General features: G+C 40.1%; 1 long non-coding RNA gene across 2 annotated transcripts in view; it reads left to right on the forward strand.

Annotated features, from left to right (window-relative positions):
• Window positions 1–9635, forward strand: part of LOC128853695 (uncharacterized) — a 28245-nt gene extending 18610 nt beyond the window's left edge. The window contains exons 5-6 of one of the 2 annotated variants that reach the window (XR_008452386.1): window positions 1539–1573; window positions 4949–9635. This is a non-coding gene — a long non-coding RNA (uncharacterized LOC128853695). Of the gene's footprint in view, window positions 1–1538 lie in introns of both variants that reach the window. The other variant, XR_008452385.1, reaches the window with a different exon arrangement.
• Window positions 9636–9900: the final 265 nt, after the last annotated feature.

The raw sequence follows: 9900 nt of genomic DNA on the forward strand, positions 1-9900 counted from the left end.
CTCAGCTTTGAACATCTTTGATTGAATACTAAATAACAGGTGCTCAGGACCTCTACAAATCAGACCAAAGACATCCTAAACTGGTAGAATCTACCTAGAGCCTTTTAACTATTGGCTCCCCCCACTATGCATCGTTCTGCTGCTAGTTTGGAGCGACAGATCCCCTACCTGATGTAGGTTCACTACATACCTGCATCACAAAAGATCCGAATCCGTTTTTAAATTATTATTTATCAATTTCCCGCAGATCTGAAGTACCACACTTCAGAAATAAGTCACTGTAACCCCTGAGGTACGAGCCAAATTCTCTTACTGAAAATACAGACTCGGTATTAAACCACGGATCCTTCTGTGTGACTGGCCTATTTTTAGAACACTCGCTTTACAAAGGCCCCCAAAGAACACAGAGAGTGAAATTGCCTGATGACCTCTTCTGCTGACAGCCCCTGTTGCTCACCTCAACTGTGTTTGATAGAACACAGCATATTCTTTTAAATATTTTATCCACTCGGTGATCATGGGTGAAAGAAAGGACTAACAAGAAATGACAAGTGAAATAACTACATTTCCGGACCTGACAACACTCTTTATTTTTAATTCTACCAGGATGGTGGATAAATATTAAAGTACAACTTTGACAAGAGATTAAATAAGCGCTTAAGGTTTGAATTATATTATACCCACCCTGATCTGAGAATTCATTTGGAAACAGAGGAAGTAAAAGAAAACAGGCCAAGAAATCTGGTGTTACCTTACATTGCACCAAATGCTCTTTTTTCCTTTGTGAATTTTCTCTTGTAAAAATGCATTTATTTCTTCACAGTGACATCTGAACCAACTCTAAATAAACAGACTATAGTGATGCCAGGAAAAGGTGTCTAACTAGCTTAAACAAGTTAAAGTGAAATTCCCCGATAAAATATTTCTAAGTAAAGTTTTACACCAAGTGTCAAATATAAATGCAGTATTTTGTGAACAGTCTGATGGATGTTTCTATAGAAAATAATTAAAAAATATTAGTACCATGCTGTACCTACATTAATAAAATCTACCTGTAATATTTTCCAAATTCCATTATTTCCTTAGGGCCCTATCCTAGACAGATTTAAATACATGAGTAACAACTAAAATAGGGTCGGGGAGATGTGAAAGAAAGATTTTTGTCCTCCTCCCAGGAAAAAATGTGAGAGATCTTTCAGGTTCCTATGACAAAAAAAAAGCAATATTATCACCAAACTGGGTCAGTGTTGATGAAATGTTTTGAATTTCTGTTTCTGCTAGTCCACTATCACAGGACAAACGTCCAGGTGACATTGAGCATCCTCTCATAGATCCCTCACTGGGACTCTTAACCACAGCTGTGGCCGGTGTTGAGTGACAAATGATTATTACATTTTAAGCCGTGTTTGAGTAGTTTGGAAATCTGATTTCACTGTGTTTGGAAAGAAACTAGTTAAAAAATAAAGAATTATGATTTCTTACATTTCCAGTGGGTCAGATAGATTGTAACGCTCTCCTCTCTGCTCCTGCCTTAACAGGTTTGAGCTGCGTGTAGAACTGCAAGAAACAGCAGGTAAAGCATCACTCCCAGGTGCCCACAGTCTCTCTCTCCTTGCATCCAACTCTTTTTTAAAGGCACAGGGATCCTTGTGCTTTGCAGATGGACTGAATCCGAGATTCTTATAATAGAGTGTGTTCCTTGAAATCAATTGTCAAGAGGCCTCAGCAGTGTTCACTAAGAATGTCAGTCTGACAGAGAATTACACCCTGGGGAAAGCAATCGGGCTATAAACAGCCCCCTGGCACACACACCAGCCACAGCCTGCTGAGATACAATGCTTCAAACAAAACAAAACAAACACAAAAAAAGGGGGACAAACAACAGAAAGAGATTTCTGGGGGATGAAGTCAACTCATTAATGTAACAAGGAAAATGTATGAGAAGCTTCAGGGAGACACGGAGTGCTTGCTCTGGATGCATTCCCACTGCACTTGCAGGGACGCATCTTGTGCCTTGGCTCGGATTCCAGCCCCAAAGAGAATCACAGAATCACAAGGTTGGAAAGGATCCACTGGATCATCGAGTCCAACCATTCCTAACACTCCCTAAACCATGTCCCTCAGCACTTCATCCACCCGTTCCTTAAACACCTCCAGGGAAGGCGACTCGACCCCCTCCCTGGGCAGCTGTTCCAGTACCCAATGACTCTTTCTGCGAAGAATTTTTTTCTGATATCCAACCTGAACCTCCCCTGGGGGAGCTTGAGGCCATTCCCTCTTGTCCTGTCCTCTGTCACTTGGGAGCAGAGCCCAGCTCCCTCCTCTCCACAACCTCCTTTTAGGTAGTTGTAGAGAGTAATAAGGTCTCCCCTCAGAGAGAGGAGAGAAGGGAGATTATGATCATAAACTGATGTTATAAAAAGCAAGTATGATACGATCAGAAATTAAGACAATGCTTCCTCAGTGGTCATGCTGAGAACAAACTCCTGCTACCTTCAGTGAAGCCTGAAAGCTACCTAACGGCCTGACAAAGCAAATCATTAGCAACATTTCACCTAGGTCTTAAAATATTTTCATTGCAAATGACTCTCCCATTAGATGAATGCCCGTGTCAGAAAGTAATTACCCTTTCTTTGAACTTGCATTTCAGAAATTTGAAACAACTAAAAAAAAAGAATGACAGAGAAGAATAAGCACTTACTTTTTATGACTTTTTTTTTAATGACTTTTTATGACTCTCCCCCTCCCTTCCCTCTCCTCCCACCACATCAGCGACAGAGTGAGGGGCAGGTGAACAGCCTGAATTTTCAGCATTAGAGTTCAAGGAGACTGCAAAAGATGTCACCACCAAGAGGCAGCTCTCACCAGCCACTTTTTCTTTAAAACTGTTTCTTTGACATATGTGAATTGACACGACAGTATAAGCGGGCATATATACCGGGTCAGTCGAGTTCTAGCTTGGAGCCCAAAGCTCTGAGGGCACACGCCAAGAGACACAGCATAGAACTGCTGCCTTTCTGTAAGCACTCTCCCACTGCAAAATTGTGGATAGAAAAGACAGATTCTTACAATTAATTTGAAATATACATCCTAAGTGAAGGCTGAATTTTCTAAAAGGTTTACTAGTTACGTGTCCTTGCAAAGCTGAGTGAAAGCTGACAGGAGACAAAGCCACATCTACTGACATTTACAAGTTCTCAGAAACGAACATCCACTTTTAACCGTGCGTCAGCACATTATTCAATTCTTTCTTTTGGTATGTGCAACTGCTGAGACACCCAGGCTAAAATTAGGGTCAGCACTCTTTCTGTGTGTGTTTACCAATATGTGCCTATATGTACGTATAAGCACACACAGACATGGGAAAACATGGAAAGGAAAAAAATGGAACTGACAATTAATAACAGTAACTTAAGTCTTGGCTTTAAACTCATTTTGTGATCATTCACCCTGGGTTTGACTCACAATAGGAAGTCCATCTGTCTGAAGAAAATATATCCAGATACTAATATCAGGACAATGATACAAGATCACACTATTTTTTAAAAAAACCCTATTATCTGCACTGAGAAGTCAATATATCTCTTCTGTGAAAGTAAGCGTGCACACATCTCGTATAGGATTTTTCTGGGCTTGTGAGAAAGCTATTACAGAGGATGAATCAAAAACAAAGCAACATTTATCAGTGCTTTCTTTAAAAGAAGAGAGAGAACAAAATTGGCCCTATCATAAAATATTTACGTGGTTTTTTTTTGTAAATCACAGTAGACAGAAAATAATGGGACAGAAAAAGAAGATGATGTTCAAACCAAGACTTTGAAAGTGACTTTCTTCAGTATAGTTAGAAACGGGGGAAAAAAGAGGCAGAGGAAGATTGAGACTCCATGCATCATTTGATGTTTTGTTCCATGTGCATTAATGAGCACTCAGCAGCACACCCCGCCCTACAACCTTCCCGTTAGACATGGTAGCTGACGTCAAATATCCCAAGAGGTACAGCAAAGCACTTTCCAACCCAACTTCCCCATCTTAACCATCCTCTGGATCCCATGGTTATGAAGCCTTCAGGAGGTACTTCAGCCCTTGGCTGATTCCTCCCTGATTGTCACCCCAGAATTCACAGAGGAATTCAGGGGGTAAGCATGGAGGTTGGCAAGCACGGGCGGAGATCAGTCCTGGGGCTCTCCGAGCACCTCCCATGAGAAACTCAGGGCTTCCAGCACATGCAAAGCTACATCAATAGCTTAGCGTAGCAGCCTGCATCCTCTTCCTCATCCCACCTGGGGTTCCTGAGGTGCCTCAACCGGCATCTCGGGGCACAGCTGGAGAAAAGCTTATTGGCAACACCTACATCTTACAAACCTAAACTTTGTATTTCTACAATCATAAACAGGTTTGGGGTTTTTCAGTCGGTTTCATTGATTTTCACATCTCTAAAGCTAAGCACAGGTATCAGTGGGTGCAAGATCATTGAATTAATTCAGAATTAAACTCCTTTGGATTTTAAGCAGCTTCAGCTTCCACTATTTCTACCATCTCTACTAATTGCACTCAGTGGAATTTTCTGAAAGTATAGTTTTATTTCGTAGGGAAGAAAGATACATCACATAGACTTTGAGATGTTCAAATTAAAAAAAAAAATAACCCAACCTTTTTTACTTACAAAATAAAAAGTTTTTCTACTCAGCCACTTCCAACAGTTTTCTGTTCTCTCTAACTCTAAATCCTGCTCAGAGCTGCTATTTTCAGGAAAAAAAAAAGCTGCCATATATCCAATGTAATTCAGATATTTTGCTGCAAAAAAGTGTCTTTAAAGTGCAGATTTGGACAAAGAACATCCTGCAGAGATTTGATGAGAAGCTTTTATACTTAAGTGATAGCCTTTGTATTGTATACAAGGAGGAGGAAATAGCTATTCAAACAGAAAAACAATGATCTATTATTCCAGAGAAAGAAAACTCTGAATATGACAAAGATGACCAGCAGCACAAAAAGCAGAGTGGATCCCTGACATCTCCCGCCTGCCATCTGAGACATACTGAATGCCACCAGCTCACAACCGATTACAGTTTGCACCTTATAATGGACACTTACTTTTTCTCATCCTTTAAGTCTGTTTTCCAACACTGTCCAAAGATGACAGGTCTTTGTAGTGGACAAGCTGCAATGAAAATAGAGGCCATTGTAAGGTCTAGAGCACTTTTCTCGAGACTATTTCCCAAGACTTGCACTTAATTAGAGTTGTAGTGCATCTCCAAAAAGGTGCACGTGTTCTCTCCTCTCTATTATCTGTCACATCACATTTCTGCTCAACATAATGCAGCAAACGTGGGGAGTGATTTGTGGAATACATTAACATAGTTTAACACACTGTGCATAACATTTGCATGCTAGTGCTGTAAGGAAAGGTGATAGGTCAGAATAAAATGGATGATTAAAAAGAGTTGATTAATTTCTGTAGCACTATTTCAAAAAGATGTATTAGACTAGAAAACTTGACTCACTCCTTCCTAGTATCTTAATTACGCAGAACGAAAGGAGCAGTGCTGAAGCTGTGATCCTCCCTGCACGACCAAGCATTACTTGCAGAAAGTTAGTGGAACAATCAGTGATTTTTGTAATGTGGGGCTACTTTTCAGCTCTCATCCTACACACCCTTGCTGGGCCCTTCAACTCAGCTGCCTCATCCTGTAGCTCTCATCTTCCTTTATTCAAGTCGCCTGAAATCAAAGCTCAGCATGTACCGAGGTGTTTTCCTTTTGAAGGATGGAATTATGTGTAAGAATAAATCTTTTTTTCTCTTGGACTGGCACCCAAGGAGATGCACAGTGGCTTTCACTTGAGTATATCAAGGCTGAACCACATCCAAATATCTGTACAGGACGAGTCACTCTAGGAGACTCTCGGTCCCAGTGAGGGTGATGGGATTGTGTTCAGCCATCGCTTTCAGTAGGACCAAAATTACCATTCAGCATCATCGGCTGCTTGGGGAGGGACCAGCACTGCCACAGTCCCCGGGCCTGGCTCCGAACTCCTAGCTTTATCGCAACAAGAAACAACAGCAACCCATAAAGGTAAACATCAATTTGGCCTGAATGTCAGTCCCTCTCAGCTGCACGCACGTAATTCTGAATGAAGCAGCAGTCACCCCCTAAGCATCCATCACAGCATTGCTGCTGGTTTTCCAGTGGGTTGGTTTTTTCTGGTGGAACTAATTGACCTCTGACCTGTTTATTGCTTTATCGCCACCAATTTAGCACCAGTTTATTCATCAACATCTGGTGGTCAGAATATTGTATTTTACATTATTAGCTCTCAAATGAGTAGCTAATGCTGCTTAATGGGGCAGTTCTGTGCAAGTATAGACTCATTTTTTCTCATTTTCCTAATGAATGGAGGATCTTCATCAAATAAATATTTGCCAGTTGGCTTACTATCAAAGTTGATAATTAAAAACTGAAAAATGCTCAATATATGGAGAGCTGAACGGCGGTGGCATGTGAGTTTTAAAGTAATATCATTTCTGCCACTCTGCACTTGCACAGAGCCCAAATTGGCAATCAAGGGAGCAGCGTGAGGAAGGTTGAGATGGATTTACATATTGTCTCACTAAAATGCTACTGATTTATTTCGCTGGTGCCAGAGACACAACATGGGCATGGCTTAAATAGCCTTCTTTTCCTGGTTTTTACAAAACAAATAGAAAAAAAGAAAAATATGGTAATAAACCATCTTGGACTCAGTCATAAAAACATCCGATTTCCCTCCACCAACTAGCACAATTGCACTTTGCAATGGGAATGTGCAGAGATGGTGTGACCTGGCATGCAGAATTCATGAAACATCTCTGCATAAACACATGAATTTGGAATAAATGCATTTCAAGCTGAGAAAGTGCAGCACTGAACTGAGAGTGAGCTGCACTTCAGCATATACCCCTCAGGCTCAGAGCCTGGCTCAGGTTTGAGACAATTCAAGTCAAGGCTTTTAAACAAGTTCCCCCATACTAAGGGCCAAATTATTTTAAAAGTTAACTTTTTCCTACAGATAAACACATATACATATCTATTACTACTTGATTATTTCCAGTTATACACTGATACTTAGTGGTGTCAGCTGGTAGCATTCAACGCGCAGAAACACTTTTGGTTTTACTATACCAAAAGTCTTTTCTTCTCAGTACAAGATTCTACACAGGTTCTTAGGAAAGTATCTTTACAAACAAAACTACTGATTTTAAGGATGTAAACGTAACAAGCATGTTTTCTTTGCAGGACTGGAACTCACTGTCAGTCTTACATTCCATACGCTTGCAAATAACTGAAAATTACCACTGACAAGTTTAAATTCACACAGGAATTCAGGAGGTTTTGTTGGTAGAGTACAATTATGAATGAGTAATAGTTAACCTGCATTACTTGCATACTCCTGCAAAAAGGTACGCGGAGAATGCTGAGAACATTTTTCACTCTCCCATGTGACGTCTGACAAGAAGCTATTGCTTCGGTTTAAGAAGCTTTCAGAATTTGGCAGAGTTCACCCATGCCATGTTTTCAGCACAATCCACGTGCATCTTGAGGCAAAGCAGTAAAGGCATAACAAACAAATTATTGTAATAGTGCTGTTAAAATGCAAAGATCACTTTATTTTGTCAAAACCAAATAATTCCTGCTATTTCAAAGAGAATATACTCTAATCTAAAGCTACCGAAGCGCACAGAAGCTGTGCCAGCACTAAACGTATCTGTTGGCTTCATGGCCCGTTAAACAGCACAGATGGTACTATGAATTATTTCTGAAAATGTCAATACGTTTCTAATACCATAGGCACAATTTTCCTAATCTTTGGGTGCGCTCTCCCTGGGCCTGGGTCCCAACTCAGCTCCTGAAAGCCCTCTTTTTCCATCTCACTTAGCGAGTGGCTGGCAGCAGATGCAGCCAAAAACTGTGCAGCAAAACAGCAGCTCCAGCCCACGCAGACCCCGAGATGCCACTGCAATTTTACTGCTACAGTTTCAAGGATGCTGAAAGCATGGGATGAGCACTCCTCTAGCAGTAGAAAAGCGTGTGGTAAAAAGTAAATACCAAAGCCCAGGAAACCATCATAAAAGTGTTTCTTTTTAGTTATTTTTAGAGCTCTAATGCACTCTTGAGTCAAGAAAAGAAAGTAAAGAAAGTAAAGAAAATAGAGAAAAAGAAGGGGGTAGGAAATTGTGTCAGGCAGATTTACATGGGATCATTCTTGCTTTTAGATCCTTTGGCACATATACGATAAAAGTGCAGAAGTGCTTCACTAATACAGATTATTTTAACCTAATATGTTGAAGAGTCATGAACTCATAATTTCTAAGAAGTCAAACTACAATATATGCCAGGTTTAATATTCGTAGCCTGATGCTCAAGCATACCAATATTTTTCACAGCCTATGACTAATCTCCAGTTCCAAAATCCTTTATTTATTAATACATCCACCCACTAAGTAAGGAGATTTTTTTTTCCCCTTCTGTTTTCTACACTTATGTTAATGAATTTGTTAACAAAAAAATGTTTCCTATTATTTTGCAGGTCTGTATTTTAAATGCAGCTTCCTAATTGCCAGGAGAAGCAGGCTAGAAGAACTAAGAAAAAAACCTGTGGCATTTATTTCTGTAGACAGCTCTGCTTCAGTTACAGGCAATAAGGGGTTCAAAACTCCAAAATCTTCAACTTGCACGGTAATTTGTCAAAAGAGGAACAAGTCAGATGAAAAATAGTTGATGGTTCTGCACCATCAATAAATTCAGGCCAACTTACATTCGCGTTAAGATCCTTTCTACCTGTCCTACAATACAAAACAACATGAATGTTCTCACCTCATGAGTTCTGTGCCTCATCAGCTACTTTCATGGAAACTACTCAACCGCATTAGCCCACCCTTGTGAGCCTTCCCCACAAACTGTTCTTGAAGATGTGTTATAGTGGGGTCCACCAGAGCACCTTCTTCTAAGCTTTAAATGAAGAACAATGACGCCATCATTTTGAGGCGTATCTTAATTCATGCTTCCGTGCGTGCACATTAAAGATCAACATCCATCTCCCTTTGTCGCAAGGAAAAGTAAAGCTAACTGCGTTAGCTACAGCTTATGGGACAAAAATGAATTAATAAAGGCAGATGGAAACCAGAACAGAGGTTTCCCTCTTTGGAGCAGAGAGTGCTCTCAACAGAGATCCTGGCAGATGTGAATTAAAGTTCTGATTTAGTACATCCTTAATTCATCTGCAACTTCAAACCTCCTGCAAAAGACACCCTCAAGTTGCTGTTTAGTGTCTGATGCAAAGTACATTTCACTCTAAACCTCTGACTTGCCTTAGTCTGATGTAAACAAAGATGAATTAACCCAAGCTTCCTGAATGGCAGATCCAGACTGATATACACTTAAACAGCAGCTTCTCTTCAATTTTGTGACAGTTCAGAAACACCTGACTGCAATTTTTTCCTGAGTTTAGAACTTGTGATGACTTCTCATGTGAGGATTTTGTTGCAAACCTTCTGGGGAACAGTTGTCAAACTGTAAAGTGAATCTCTATACTGCCTGTTTTGCTGTGTAAAATAACTTTCTTTCAACAAGAGAAGTGCCTAACTTGGCCAAAAAAAACCCAACAAAAAAACATAACAGGGAAAAAAAAAAAAGAAAGATCAGCAGTATGAATTGAAAAACACAACACCTCAGCCAGGAAAGATCTTTTCTTTATCGATATATAAAATACACTCTCTTGCAAGAAGCTTGTAGGTTATTTATCGTTCCCATGTGGCTACTGAAAACTCCTTAAATGTTGTTTGATGGAGTAGTGATTCTTTTCTGCCTTACTGGTATAAACTGAACTTATCTAAGAGCAGAATATATTGGCAATAAAAAAGAT

The sequence above is a fragment of the Cuculus canorus genome, chromosome 15, assembly GCF_017976375.1.
Source record: "Cuculus canorus isolate bCucCan1 chromosome 15, bCucCan1.pri, whole genome shotgun sequence".
NCBI classification, from domain to species: domain Eukaryota; kingdom Metazoa; phylum Chordata; class Aves; order Cuculiformes; family Cuculidae; genus Cuculus; species Cuculus canorus.